This window comes from Leptidea sinapis, chromosome 29 (genome assembly GCF_905404315.1).
Source record: "Leptidea sinapis chromosome 29, ilLepSina1.1, whole genome shotgun sequence".
Classification (NCBI taxonomy): Eukaryota; Metazoa; Arthropoda; class Insecta; order Lepidoptera; family Pieridae; genus Leptidea; species Leptidea sinapis.
The window spans coordinates 3,200,832-3,216,203 of record NC_066293.1 but is presented as its reverse complement, the minus strand read 5'-3'; the positions used below and the strand labels follow the sequence as shown (position 1 = coordinate 3,216,203).

General features: G+C 31.1%; 1 protein-coding gene and 1 long non-coding RNA gene across 2 annotated transcripts in view; one reads left to right on the top strand and one right to left on the bottom strand.

Moving 5' to 3' along the window:
• Positions 1-15,372, top strand: part of LOC126973288 (vesicle transport protein GOT1B) — a 276,130-nt gene that overhangs the window by 21,812 nt on the left and 238,946 nt on the right. The gene's annotated exons all lie outside the window — the stretch shown is intronic.
• Positions 449-7,202, bottom strand: LOC126973297 (uncharacterized). The gene is made up of 2 exons (XR_007731324.1): positions 7,138-7,202; positions 449-5,027 (listed from the first exon to the last, which is right to left on the bottom strand). It is a non-coding gene; the product is annotated as an uncharacterized LOC126973297 (long non-coding RNA).

The following is a 15,372-nucleotide window of genomic DNA, read 5'->3' as shown; positions in this document are numbered from 1 at the left end:
AAATTTTTTAAATAAACATTTGTGATTAATTTGTAAATCATGTTTTACTAAGCAGTTGTTCAGAGTAAGTAATATATTTGTTACTTTACAATTTTGATTAGGTTAGGAAATTTTAATATTTACAAATATCATTTGGCATTTTAATTTGCCACTCGTCATTTGAGAATTTAATATACTATTTTTCATTTGATATAATTTATTTCATAAATTCTCTTTTCTAAATTTTAATTTAAGAAATTGATAATTTCTTATATGGACACAAACATTAGATTTAGAGAACAGATTAGTATAAATATAAAAGAGATTTAAAAAATTAGTTTGCCAAAAAAGGTGCACTTCTGACAATGATGTACGCACGCATTTTTTATCACTCCACTTCTCGTATAAATATTGTTTACTTTTGTTTGAGACATATTATATTAGACAAATAGTAAGTGAAAAACAAAAACAACATAAAACAAATATTCATTTATTCAAAACAATAAGTACATAAATTATTCTTAATTATTATTATTCACATAAATGCATCTAATATACTTCTAATTATAATAGGCCGCAAATCCTACAAACGAAAATATAAGCTGAGATATTTTGTTCTACCCTCAAAATAACAACTTTTTAAAATAACGGTTGTTGATGGAACTCAGGTTTCGGGATTTTTGATTTCTATCAAAAAATTGTTTCAAGTACAGTACAAATAATTGTTAGTTAATATTGATTTCATAGAATATAAAAAATATTGATGTCTATTATGTGTACCTACTGATTATGGAGGGTAGAGGAGAATTATCTGTGTATATGAAAGTGTCCATCAAAATGCTTTAAATTAGGGGAGCATCAGGTTAATCTTTAAAGTAGCGCCAAATACAAAATAATACTAATCAATCTAGGTGTACGTTTTCCTATAATAATTCTTTAAGGTTATGTTACATTATTTTGTACAACGTAAATTGTTGAAATCTTCAATAATTAACTACTTTTGTCCACAATAATATTAGCTTTTTTAACTCTGCATACTTCAATTCGTTTATAATTGCTGCATTCACCATACTTCATACCATATCTTGTGTCTACACCAGCGCCATTGTGGATGCCTTTTGAACTGTTATTTACAGCATAAGCTGGACACTTTTTCATCATTTTACTCCCATATGAGATGAATCTCCTGGCCTCTACCCTCAATACTACTGATTTTTGTAATGTCATAAATATAATGTCATGGTAAATTTGTTACTTTTCTAGTATATCTATACGTTTTATGTAACGAGAAGGTGTATAGTTTAGCCAAGGAAAAATGTACCGATTCGAGACGAATGTTAGAAAATAACATGGAATGAGTACTTTGATCAAAAGATTTAATATTAACAATTCACGGGTTGTACAAAGTTTTTTTTACATCTGACTATCGGTGTTCGAGTTAGGATTGGATAACTCCAGTCCCCAGGGATATAAGATTGTTTCTCAATTTAAAAAAAAAGTGTGTGTATGCACGCAAGAAGTTCTACTTCTTTGGCCTAACGAGCTAAACTATTTTAGAAAGAACAATTTTGTAAAAATCTTGCAAAGATGGCTTTGACTATTGATTATTAAAAAACGAATACGGCTGTACGGTCTGAACCCTTTGCCTATCCTAATAATGGACGAAGAAACCAAAAAAAAAATAACGAATGTCTCAAACGTCAGAAAATTTTAGGAACCAACTTCACCCGTTACTTTTGTGTTATAGTGATGCGCGCGCATCTTAAAATTTCACTCCTATAATTTTTTCATAACGTGCCTAAAGAAATAGAACTTCAAAAAATTGTTTTGGCGCAAAATAATGTCTACAAATTAAAGCAAATAATTGAAACTTGGTATCTAACTAAAACTAAATAACTATAACACATAACTGAATATAAGAAGCCATTGAATCTCCACGCTATATAAAACATAAGTTGTAATTTTGACGGTAGTATTATTAATACTGAGTATTTACGACTAGCATGCACTCAAAATCAGTCTAAAAACAAGGTAAGTATCAATATTTTATGTAACATAAGAAAGCTCATACAAGCTGCCATCGCACCTTCCATTGGGACAGATTGGAAAAATCGAGAAGTTGTTGACAGTAACGCTTCGCTAGGTCCGGAGGTGCGTAGGTCATACCAATCACTGGCAATTAGTGTAACTACCAAAATGTTTATATAATTCTATAAGTTTATAAAGTACTTAATGCCGATTAAATATTAAGGATGTATAAATATATTGTTTTTCTGTCCCTACTTTGTACTTTATATATTCCGTCTGTACCTTATGAATACTGTAAACTGTATAAACCCTTTACGGAAAAGCCTATCCTTTAAGGAAACTGGTGTACTTCGGATGACTCGCCGGAATTGATTTGTTAAATATCAGTAAGTATAAAACTAGGAATATCCTACTAATATTATAAATGTGAAACTTTGTATGTCTGGATGTATGTTTGAACTTCTTTAACGCAAAATCTACTGAATAGATTTTGATGAAACTTAACAATAATATAGCTTACACACCAGAATAACAAATAGGCTATAATTTATAAAACTATAGTGTGAATTATACAAAATATAAAAGAAGTGTGATTGTTGCTAATGAATACAACTAGCGCCATCTCTTATCAACTAGCAAGCAAATGATCAATACAATTTATATGGCAAAACAACGTTTGCCGGGTCAGCTAGTATCTAATACAATAAGAAATTATTATACAATTTTTATGTAGATCCTGTAATTGGCATCAAAAATAGAAAGTTCAACAAACATAGGTACCAGATTTACGCATTATCCGTCATCATTTTATGCCCACGTGGCTCGAATTCGGTAGACACTCAGTACACAAGACGATCGCGAATATACCGCAGTGATGAACGAACGTTGTGGTGGTTTTGTGAGCGTGCGAATTGAAAATACTTTTATAGAATAAATTATATATCACCACGTTGAATTTTTAAGATTTCTCTAAGAGTTTATAAGATTCTTTAGAGATTATTATTAATGTTCTACTGGAAAAATAAAATAAAATTATTATTATTATTATAGGCACCATTTTAGACGTCACGTCGTTAGTGTTAGATCACTAACAAAACGCGTGCCTAAGCCATGTTTAAATTATTTTTTTGACACACCGATAATATTTACAGCCACAAAACTAGAAAGTAGATGAAATTAATATAATTTAAGCCGACAGCCCTATCGCTGTTTACGTACCACGCGGATGCCATAAGTATTAAGTACAAGGAGTCGAGTTAGAATATACAGTATTCATATATACAGGGTGTCCCAAAGTTATGAGACATGAAGGGAAAGTACCTTAAATATCGAAGATAGGCTATTTTACTGAAATAAGACTTTATGTTATTTTTAAAAGTTAGTAATTCTAACTTTCCCTTCATGTCATATAACTTTGGGACACCCTGTATAACATTACCGTGGCTACGTGATGAAAGTACTGTCACAGTATATATTAGTTGAAACATTATGGAAATTACGTAAGATATAATGCACGCACACATAAGCAGGTGTCATGAATGTCTCTTCGCTTATTGGCCTTGTTGAGACCTGCGTCTGTGTGCGTGCATCCGTCGTTTCGAACGTTTGTACGTAGTTTCTATACTGCTTTAGCTGATATATATACACTGTAGCACTGCGGCGTGTCACGCATCGTCCATAAATTTTACACAAACGACAACAGTAGTGAGGGAAACACTTAAAATAACACATTGTAACGATTATATCATTTACGTCAAATCTAAAAGTGCACGGGCTAAATCTACCAAAAACGAGTGCGTCCCATTCTAATTACACAGAATACACTTACGTTAGAAAGAGACGACAAAAGTCGGCGATAGTACGGTTGGCGTGAAGAATTCGGATACTTTTAATACTGGAAGGTTGGTCTTTTACATCTAAATTGGACTTGGGAATTTTACTTCAAGTTTGAAGTCACGGGGATTGGGCACAAGATTACAAGGAGTTAAGAAAGAAAGTTCACAGATTAGTTCACTTATACGTCTAGATAGGCTGTGAAAGTTGGGAAAACGCCGAAAAAATAGAGGTTAACAGTTAACCTCTATTTTCAGCAATGCACGCGATGTCGCGAACTAACATAAAGTGACATTCAAATCTCTTGTTAGACGTAGCTCGTCACGCACACTAAAGTAATAAACCTGGCCCGTTTTCATCGGTTGTCTAACAGCAAGAGGCTCTATCTAGTCGTTACCTTCTTTCTTAAGTCCTTGTTAAAGTTAAAAAAGTAAATAACGGAAACCCTATGATACTACGAGCCGTCTGTGTATCTGTCAGCGAGGTGTATCTGATAAACCGACAGTGTTTCAGCTACAAACCAAAAAATAAGAACCAAGATGGCCAATTTAAATTGCCGCCACGCTAATTAAAAAAGAAATTGATTTCTTTTTTGTAATTTTCTTCTTTCTCAGAATTTTTTTGTATTTTTCTTTCTAGAAGGTATGTGACCCTATGATTATTGTCCTATTTATTTTTACATATTGATAACATAATATATTTTTGAAATATAATAAGGGTTACAAGGGTTCACGTCGTAAACTGTAGAATTACACTGGGTTAAGATTACACGGGTTATGAATGCATGGGGTTCACATTGCATGGGTTAATAACGACAGAAGTTATGTTAACAATTTAAATTTCGGGCGAAATGTCCAGGAGCTCTGATACATCCCTCCCCTTTTATCATCTGATATAATCTATAAATAACTCTTGCTTTCCATCAAACGCTACTAGACACATAAAAATATAATAGGTTTTTAAGAAGAAATAGTTAGGATTACAGTGTGTTGAGGTTATAAGGGTATATAAGGTTTGATAAGGGTTAAGCCGATTAGATTACAAGGGGTTCATGGATAATCTAGTCGTTATTTAAGTAGTTTCTCCTGCTCGTCTCTTGCTGCAAATAAATCTCCATTCCGTTCAGGCGATGAGCGAGTTAGGGACGGTCGAGCAATTGCGTTCGGAAGTGCCGGGTTTGGTGACACCTGCAATAATAAATGTTGAATTTTAATATGTTTTATGGTTAACTTGTTATGGGAGGTTAAACAGGGTTTGTAACGTAACGCGTTACGGCGCCAGTCTGTCTGGCTTCCTTTTCTCTGACGCATACGGCTGTGGTTTGCCTCTAACCAATTGTTACTTTAATAGATTAAGTAATGATACATATTCAAAAATTGTCAATAAAGGTGTTTTCGCGTTCCGTTCTCGCACGGAACAGTTCAGTTTCATTTGTGTAAAAACATAACAAATTAATAAAATATTTTATAAATACCCTTTCCTTACATTATCAATATACATTAAATTTAATGAATAACCCAAGCTTTTCTCAAGTTGAACAATTTCAATAGTGAATCATCGCGAAGTAAGTTTAAATCTTTTTTCGTCATTATCTTTTTTTTTATGTAATAGGAGGACAAACGAGCGTACGGGTCACCTGTTGTTAAGTGATCACCGCCGCCCACATTCTCTTGCAACACCAGAGGAATCACAGGAGCGTTGCCGGTCTTTAAGGAAGGAATCTTACCTTTGTCACAAATTACATGACAGGGAGGAGTAATTTTCACTGCGTTTATTAACAATACAGTCTGTGATTACAATGCAGTACCTCTTAGGAATAATGATAACACAAAATTCTATAACTCCAGAGGAATCACAGAAAAGAGGAGAGTTTGAGAGGTTTTTTTGTAGGTACCGCACTAGAGGAACGCCACACATCCAGATGGTGATGTGTCGATATAATGATACAATGTGTGTCGCGTATAGTTTGAAGGTGGGAGTAGTTGTTGCATGCTGTAGTATAATTTGTGATGTAAATACAACAGCATCTACAAAACAAGTTTTTTATACAAATAAAATTATAACTTGTAAATTTAAAAGAGTATCTCCTTGACTATTTACGACCAAATATATTAAATATTTAATATAAGTTAGCTAGACTTAAGGGTTCTTTCATCGGTCTTGGTATTCAATGCAATAATAAAACTTCCAGATTGTATACTGGACTCACTGAGTATAATTTCAAGAAATATATTAACGCTTATTTAAAAAGAAAGTGTTACTATAGTACAGTTACTATACTATAGTAAGCCTTTTTACTTACTATACTTTAGTAGATTATTTACGGCCGTTCCCAATAATCAGTCTATCTACTTGAGATAAAAATCGTAACTATCGTTGACTTTTCTGTCCCAATAAACTTGTCGACGGTAACTCACCTTATCCGTACACGCTGTCTGTCAATGGGACGACGTATAGTTTACCAGCGATAGAAGTTTGTATGGAAATTGCAATCACGCGTCCCAATATAAGGCGATAAGAATGACTTATCGGGTATATTGGGACAGCTTCAGATTATTGACAGTGGAAGGTAGTAATTTATCTCTATCTGTACATAATATATTGGGATAGGCCGTAAGAGGATAGTTATGGATGGTTCTTCAATGGTCAGATCAGCCAATTTTAGGTGGCTTGCGCAGACACAGGCTACCTCAAATTTTATTAATTAATTTTATTATATTAAATAGAATTAGTTGTTATATGATTTCAAAGATGGACTGGGAGTTTCTTATCAGTTCTTCTCCCCATGTCAAAGCCCTTTTACGAACTGATATAGCTTAATGTCGTTTCCCATTCCCTATGGTAACTAAATATATTTATATAATTAAATTAAAATTTATCAGAATGTCTATTTGCACATGCACACTACTAGGGGCAATCCCAGTTTAGCACGAAAAAGGAATATGCGTAAACACTGACCGGAATAAAATAATATTTCAATTTAATATGAAATTTCGCAGCCTCAATGTTTTTTGCTTAGATCATTAATACTCACAGTATAGCTGTGAAAACGTAAAAAAAATGCGGCTGACTGCTAACCTCTATTTTGAGCCATGCACGCACACTGACACAAAGTGACACACAATTCGCGAGTGTAACACGTAGCTTGTCACGTACACTAAAGTATTAAATCTGGCCCGTTTTCATCAGTAGTCTTCTAGCAGCGAGAGGCTCTATCTCTAGACTTCTAGGTCTAGCTCTATCTGTTCGCTTCAATACCCCAAAGGCTAAAATACAATAAAGTATGCTACAACTTACCTGTCTGGATGGCGTTTTGTGTTCACCACTTATGCTTATATCTTCGTCGACTGCCTCCAATAGCTGCGAATAACAAAAAATATTATTACTGCAGAAATATACAGGTTCTATTACAGGTACTACAGGTGGAGTCGGCGCATGAGTACCGAAAACTATTCCACTTCAATCTTTTTACGCGATTTCTTCAAATTGTCCTACTGATGATATAAAAGCATGTTGCCATGTGGCAACCCCGTGCCATATTGTTGAAACAATTGCAAGAAATTGTTATTTTTTCAACCGGATATTTTTTTTATCTTTATTAAAATACAAATAAAAAAGTCCTATGACTTCTGACGATAAAGAAAAAATTTTTGAGATTAAATGAACATTTAATCTCAAAAATTTACTCAAATTTGAGATTCATCGAACGATGAATCTCAGTTTATCAGAATGTCTATTATACAAATATAATGTAGATTACAGTATTATTTTAGTTCTCATTACTTCGATCAACTTCTACCTCCATATATTAGTTACAGTATAATTTTAGTTGTCATTACTTCGATCACTTATACCTCAGTCTATTAGTTACAGTATAATTTTAGTTGTCATTACTTCGATCGACTTCTACCTCCATATATTAGTTACAGTATAATTTTAGTTGTCATTACTTCGATCACTTATACCTCAGTCTATTAGTTACAGTATAATTTTAGTTGTCATTACTTCGATCAACTTCTACCTCCATATATTAGTTACAGTATAATTTTAGTTGTCATTACTTCGATCACTTATACCTCAGTCTATTAGTTACAGTATAATTTTAGTTGTCATTACTTCGATCACTTATACCTCAGTCTATTAGTTACAGTATAATTTTAGTTGTCATTACTTCGATCACTTATACCTCAGTCTATTAGTTACAGTATAATTTTAGTTGTCATTACTTCGATCAACTTCTACCTCCATATATTAGTTACAGTATAATTTTAGTTGTCATTACTTCGATCAACTTCTACCTCCATATATTAGTTACAGTATAATTTTAGTTGTCATTACTTCGATCACTTATACCTCAGTCTATTAGTTACAGTATAATTTTAGTTGTCATTACTTCGATCAACTTCTACCTCCATATATTAGTTACAGTATAATTTTAGTTGTCATTACTTCGATCACTTATACCTCAGTCTATTAGTTACAGTATAATTTTAGTTGTCATTACTTCGATCACTTATACCTCAGTCTATTAGTTACAGTATAATTTTAGTTGTCATTACTTCGATCAACTTCTACCTCCATATATTAGTTACAGTATAATTTTAGTTGTCATTACTTCGATCACTTATACCTCAGTCTATTAGTTACAGTATAATTTTAGTTCTCATTACTTCGATCAACTTCTACCTCCATATATTAGTTACAGTATAATTTTAGTTGTCATTACTTCGATCACTTATACCTCAGTCTATTAGTTACAGTATAATTTTAGTTGTCATTACTTCGATCACTTATACCTCAGTCTATTAGTTACAGTATAATTTTAGTTGTCATTACTTCGATCAACTTCTACCTCCATATATTAGTTACAGTATAATTTTAGTTGTCATTACTTCGATCAACTTCTACCTCCATATATTAGTTACAGTATAATTTTAGTTGTCATTACTTCGATCACTTATACCTCAGTCTATTAGTTACAGTATAATTTTAGTTGTCATTACTTCGATCAACTTCTACCTCCATATATTAGTTACAGTATAATTTTAGTTGTCATTACTTCGATCACTTATACCTCAGTCTATTAGTTACAGTATAATTTTAGTTGTCATTACTTCGATCACTTATACCTCAGTCTATTAGTTACAGTATAATTTTAGTTGTCATTACTTCGATCAACTTCTACCTCCATATATTAGTTACAGTATAATTTTAGTTGTCATTACTTCGATCAACTTCTACCTCCATATATTAGTTACAGTATAATTTTAGTTGTCATTACTTCGATCACTAATACCTCAGTCTATTAGTTACAGTATAATTTTAGTTGTCATTACTTCGATCACTTATACCTCAGTCTATTAGTTACAGTATAATTTTAGTTGTCATTACTTCGATCAACTTCTACCTCCATATATTAGTTACAGTATAATTTTAGTTGTCATTACTTCGATCAACTTCTACCTCCATATATTAGTTACAGTATAATTTTAGTTGTCATTACTTCGATCAACTTCTACCTCCATATATTAGTTACAGTATAATTTTAGTTGTCATTACTTCGATCACTTATACCTCAGTCTATTAGTTACAGTATAATTTTAGTTGTCATTACTTCGATCACTTATACCTCAGTCTATTAGTTACAGTATAATTTTAGTTGTCATTACTTCGATCAACTTCTACCTCCATATATTAGTTACAGTATAATTTTAGTTGTCATTACTTCGATCAACTTCTACCTCAGTCTATTAGTTACAGTATAATTTTAGTTGTCATTACTTCGATCACTTATACCTCAGTCTATTAGTTACAGTATAATTTTAGTGGTCATTACTTCGATCACTTTTACCTCAGTCTATTAGTTACAGTATAATTTTAGTTGTCATTACTTCGATCACTTATACCTCAGTCTATTAGTTACAGTATAATTTTAGTTGTCATTACTTCGATCACTTATACCTCAGTCTATTAGTTACAGTATAATTTTAGTTGTCATTACTTCGATCAACTTCTACCTCCATATATTAGTTACAGTATAATTTTAGTTGTCATTACTTCGATCAACTTCTACCTCCATATATTAGTTACAGTATAATTTTAGTTGTCATTACTTCGATCACTTATACCTCAGTCTATTAGTTACAGTATAATTTTAGTTGTCATTACTTCGATCACTTATACCTCCATATATTAGTTACAGTATAATTTTAGTTGTCATTACTTCGATCACTTATACCTCAGTCTATTAGTTACAGTATAATTTTAGTTGTCATTACTTCGATCAACTTCTACCTCCATATATTAGTTACAGTATAATTTTAGTTGTCATTACTTCGATCAACTTCTACCTCCATATATTAGTTACAGTATAATTTTAGTTGTCATTACTTCGATCACTTATACCTCAGTCTATTAGTTACAGTATAATTTTAGTTGTCATTACTTCGATCAACTTCTACCTCCATATATTAGTTACAGTATAATTTTAGTTGTCATTACTTCGATCACTTATACCTCAGTCTATTAGTTACAGTATAATTTTAGTTGTCATTACTTCGATCAACTTCTACCTCCATATATTAGTTACAGTATAATTTTAGTTGTCATTACTTCGATCACTTATACCTCAGTCTATTAGTTACAGTATAATTTTAGTTGTCATTACTTCGATCACTTATACCTCAGTCTATTAGTTACAGTATAATTTTAGTTGTCATTACTTCGATCAACTTCTACCTCCATATATTAGTTACAGTATAATTTTAGTTGTCATTACTTCGATCAACTTCTACCTCCATATATTAGTTACAGTATAATTTTAGTTGTCATTACTTCGAACAACTTCTACCTCCATATATTAGTTACAGTATAATTTTAGTTGTCATTACTTCGATCAACTTATACCTCCATATATTAGTTACAGTATAATTTTAGTTGTCATTACTTCGATCACTTATACCTCAGTCTATTAGTTACAGTATAATTTTAGTTGTCATTACTTCGATCACTTATACCTCAGTCTATTAGTTACAGTATAATTTTAGTTGTCATTACTTCGATCAACTTCTACCTCCATATATTAGTTACAGTATAATTTTAGTTGTCATTACTTCGATCACTTATACCTCAGTCTATTAGTTACAGTATAATTTTAGTTGTCATTACTTCGATCACTTCTACCTCAGTCTATTAGTTACAGTATAATTTTAGTTGTCATTACTTCGATCACTTATACCTCAGTCTATTAGTTACAGTATAATTTTAGTTGTCATTACTTCGATCACTTATACCTCAGTCTATTAGTTACAGTATAATTTTAGTTGTCATTACTTCGATCAACTTCTACCTCCATATATTAGTTACAGTATAATTTTAGTTGTCATTACTTCGATCACTTATACCTCAGTCTATTAGTTACAGTATAATTTTAGTTGTCATTACTTCGATCACTTATACCTCAGTCTATTAGTTACAGTATAATTTTAGTTGTCATTACTTCGATCACTTATACCTCAGTCTATTAGTTACAGTATAATTTTAGTTGTCATTACTTCGATCACTTATACCTCAGTCTATTAGTTACAGTATAATTTTAGTTGTCATTACTTCGATCAACTTCTACCTCCATATATTAGTTACAGTATAATTTTAGTTGTCATTACTTCGATCACTTATACCTCAGTCTATTAGTTACAGTATAATTTTAGTTGTCATTACTTCGATCACTTATACCTCAGTCTATTAGTTACAGTATAATTTTAGTTGTCATTACTTCGATCACTTATACCTCAGTCTATTAGTTACAGTATAATTTTAGTTGTCATTACTTCGATCAACTTCTACCTCCATATATTAGTTACAGTATAATTTTAGTTGTCATTACTTCGATCACTTATACCTCAGTCTATTAGTTACAGTATAATTTTAGTTGTCATTACTTCGATCACTTATACCTCAGTCTATTAGTTACAGTATAATTTTAGTTGTCATTACTTCGATCACTTATACCTCAGTCTATTAGTTACAGTATAATTTTAGTTGTCATTACTTCGATCAACTTCTACCTCCATATATTAGTTACAGTATAATTTTAGTTGTCATTACTTCGATCAACTTCTACCTCCATATATTAGTTACAGTATAATTTTAGTTGTCATTACTTCGATCACTTATACCTCAGTCTATTAGTTACAGTATAATTTTAGTTGTCATTACTTCGATCAACTTCTACCTCCATATATTAGTTACAGTATAATTTTAGTTGTCATTACTTCGATCACTTATACCTCAGTCTATTAGTTACAGTATAATTTTAGTTGTCATTACTTCGATCAACTTCTACCTCGGTCTATTAGTTACAGTATAATTTTAGTTGTCATTACTTCGATCAACTTCTACCTCCATATATTAGTTACAGTATAATTTTAGTTGTCATTACTTCGATCAACTTCTACCTCCATATATTAGTTACAGTATAATTTTAGTTGTCATTACTTCGATCACTTATACCTCGGTCTATTAGTTACAGTATAATTTTAGTTGTCATTACTTCGATCAACTTCTACCTCCATATATTAGTTACAGTATAATTTTAGTTGTCATTACTTCGATCACTTATACCTCAGTCTATTAGTTACAGTATAATTTTAGTTGTCATTACTTCGATCAACTTCTACCTCCATATATTAGTTACAGTATAATTTTAGTTGTCATTACTTCGATCTTTATACCTCAGTCTATTAGTTACAGTATAATTTTAGTTGTCATTACTTCGATCAACTTCTACCTCCATATATTAGTTACAGTATAATTTTAGTTGTCATTACTTCGATCACTTATACCTCAGTCTATTAGTTACAGTATAATTTTAGTTGTCATTACTTCGATCAACTTCTACCTCCATATATTAGTTACAGTATAATTTTAGTTGTCATTACTTCGATCACTTATACCTCAGTCTATTAGTTACAGTATAATTTTAGTTGTCATTACTTCGATCACTTATACCTCAGTCTATTAGTTACAGTATAATTTTAGTTGTCATTACTTCGATCACTTATACCTCAGTCTATTAGTTACAGTATAATTTTAGTTGTCATTACTTCGATCAACTTCTACCTCCATATATTAGTTACAGTATAATTTTAGTTGTCATTACTTCGATCACTTATACCTCAGTCTATTAGTTACAGTATAATTTTAGTTGTCATTACTTCGATCACTTATACCTCAGTCTATTAGTTACAGTATAATTTTAGTTGTCATTACTTCGATCACTTATACCTCAGTCTATTAGTTACAGTATAATTTTAGTTGTCATTACTTCGATCAACTTCTACCTCCATATATTAGTTACAGTATAATTTTAGTTGTCATTACTTCGATCAACTTCTACCTCCATATATTAGTTACAGTATAATTTTAGTTGTCATTACTTCGATCACTTATACCTCAGTCTATTAGTTACAGTATAATTTTAGTTGTCATTACTTCGATCAACTTCTACCTCCATATATTAGTTACAGTATAATTTTAGTTGTCATTACTTCGATCACTTATACCTCAGTCTATTAGTTACAGTATAATTTTAGTTGTCATTACTTCGATCAACTTCTACCTCAGTCTATTAGTTACAGTATAATTTTAGTTGTCATTACTTCGATCAACTTCTACCTCAGTCTATTAGTTACAGTATAATTTTAGTTGTCATTACTTCGATCACTTATACCTCAGTCTATTAGTTACAGTATAATTTTAGTTGTCATTACTTCGATCACTTATACCTCAGTCTATTAGTTACAGTATAATTTTAGTTGTCATTACTTCGATCAACTTCTACCTCCATATATTAGTTACAGTATAATTTTAGTTGTCATTACTTCGATCAACTTCTACCTCCATATATTAGTTACAGTATAATTTTAGTTGTCATTACTTCGATCAACTTCTACCTCAGTCTATTAGTTACAGTATAATTTTAGTTGTCATTACTTCGATCACTTATACCTCAGTCTATTAGTTACAGTATAATTTTAGTTGTCATTACTTCGATCACTTATACCTCAGTCTATTAGTTACAGTATAATTTTAGTTGTCATTACTTCGATCAACTTCTACCTCCATATATTAGTTACAGTATAATTTTAGTTGTCATTACTTCGATCACTTATACCTCAGTCTATTAGTTACAGTATAATTTTAGTTGTCATTACTTCGATCACTTATACCTCAGTCTATTAGTTACAGTATAATTTTAGTTGTCATTACTTCGATCAACTTCTACCTCCATATATTAGTTACAGTATAATTTTAGTTGTCATTACTTCGATCAACTTCTACCTCCATATATTAGTTACAGTATAATTTTAGTTGTCATTACTTCGATTAACTTCTACCTCAGTCTATTAGTTACAGTATAATTTTAGTTGTCATTACTTCGATCACTTATACCTCAGTCTATTAGTTACAGTATAATTTTAGTTGTCATTACTTCGATCACTTATACCTCAGTCTATTAGTTACAGTATAATTTTAGTTGTCATTACTTCGATCAACTTCTACCTCCATATATTAGTTACAGTATAATTTTAGTTGTCATTACTTCGATCACTTATACCTCAGTCTATTAGTTACAGTATAATTTTAGTTGTCATTACTTCGATCACTTATACCTCAGTCTATTAGTTACAGTATAATTTTAGTTGTCATTACTTCGATCACTTATACCTCAGTCTATTAGTTACAGTATAATTTTAGTTCTCATTACTTCGATCAACTTCTACCTCCATATATTAGTTACAGTATAATTTTAGTTGTCATTACTTCGATCACTTATACCTCAGTCTATTAGTTACAGTATAATTTTAGTTGTCATTACTTCGATCACTTATACCTCAGTCTATTAGTTACAGTTAATTTTAGTTGTCATTACTTCGATCACTTATACCTCAGTCTATTAGTTACAGTATAATTTTAGTTGTCATTACTTCGATCAACTTCTACCTCCATATATTAGTTACAGTATAATTTTAGTTGTCATTACTTCGATCAACTTCTACCTCCATATATTAGTTACAGTATAATTTTAGTTGTCATTACTTCGATCAACTTCTACCTCCATATATTAGTTACAGTATAATTTTAGTTGTCATTACTTCGATCAACTTCTACCTCCATATATTAGTTACAGTATAATTTTAGTTGTCATTACTTCGATCAACTTCTACCTCCATATATTAGTTACAGTATAATTTTAGTTGTCATTACTTCGATCAACTTATACCTCCATATATTAGTTACAGTATAATTTTAGTTGTCATTACTTCGATCACTTATACCTCAGTCTATTAGTTACAGTATAATTTTAGTTGTCATTACTTCGATCACTTATACCTCAGTCTATTAGTTACAGTATAATTTTAGTTGTCATTACTTCGATCAACTTCTACCTCCATATATTAGTTACAGTATAATTTTAGTTGTCATTACTTCGATCACTTATACCTCAGTCTATTAGTTACAGTATAATTT